Genomic DNA, 1,216 nt, shown 5'->3' on the forward strand with positions numbered 1-1,216 from the left:
CTCCTACTGCACCCAACTGCAGTCTAAACAGGTTAAGAACCACTGATTTAAATAGTTGCAGTGGGGGCTAGGAATCATAGGAAACATCACAGTTCCTAGCTTGGCTGCATTTTTTACCTCCTTGTGCCCTTTAAGGTTTCCCCACTAGCCATCTCCTCTCTTGGGCTGAATCCTGCCATTCTCTCCCTGCTGACTGGGGCTTTGGGTTGCATTGCCTCAGTAGGTCTGCCTTCAGCTCAGCCTCTGTAATAACCCAGTCACTGCTTTAGAGAGCATTAACCAAGACCAGGCAGCTGTCATAATGCCATGCAATAGTTATTCAGAACAAAATAATTTCAGAGAAAACACAAGTGCATGCTTAACTTAGCTTACCTTCCATAGAGTGACCCCAGCAGGTTTAAAGTGTTTCAAGTCTACACTGGCTGGTGTTATGCCTGTCAGTTCTTGGATGGAGTGTGTCAGTTTTACACAGCTCTCTGCAAGAACCATTTCTTATCCTACTCTGGGATTACAACTTCTGTCAACCCCACAAAGATGCGTAACATTTATAGCATTAAGACAATCGTCTGTGCATATTTCATGGTTCCATAGCATCTGTTTCAGCAGACACCTCATTTATAAAGGTTAACCGCCGGATTCATCCATCATAAGCCTGTCGTCTTCCGATTACTGAGCAATAATTTAACACCTGCTCCCAGTATCCAGCTCATTTCCAAGCTGTCTGTTTAGCAGAATGGCTCATTCTAGGTTGTCTAATACCCATCAGAAGACTGCAACCCTTGAGTAGGTTTTACTGTATGTCTGGCCTGTGCGTTTTGGAACAGAATGGTCCTCTCTAGCTATTTGCTAGAGCAGGCACTTGTTGCAGTGTATTCCCTTTTTTTCAGCTTGTGGGTTTTCTCCCCGATGTGACCATCTATGCTGTTGCCTAGAGTTTACATTGTTGTGTTTAGTGTTTGGTTAGAGCAGGGGTGGGCAATTATTTGTGCTGGAGAGCCACTTTGGGAGTTTTGGTGAGCTGTTGTGAGCCAGCGCAGCAGGGGGATAATGCTAGCACAGGTGGAGTAGGGGGACAGGCAGGTGAGTGATCCTTTCTGGCCCAGGCCCATCCACCTGGCACCAGGTTGGGGTGCCCAGGCAGAGTGGCTAGGTCCAGCAGCAATGACAGTGGCATTGGCAGGCGAGGGGGGTGCCGGCGGGGGGGCCCCCCCGGAGA

At 48.2% G+C, this 1,216-nt stretch overlaps 1 protein-coding gene across 1 annotated transcript in view; it reads left to right on the forward strand.

Annotated features, from left to right (window-relative positions):
• Positions 1-1,216, forward strand: part of LOC102375336 (AP-2 complex subunit beta-like) — a 60,630-nt gene that overhangs the window by 32,713 nt on the left and 26,701 nt on the right. The gene's annotated exons all lie outside the window — the stretch shown is intronic.

Source organism: Alligator sinensis, unplaced genomic scaffold (assembly GCF_000455745.1).
Source record: "Alligator sinensis unplaced genomic scaffold, ASM45574v1 scaffold345_1, whole genome shotgun sequence".
Classification (NCBI taxonomy): Eukaryota; Metazoa; Chordata; order Crocodylia; family Alligatoridae; genus Alligator; species Alligator sinensis.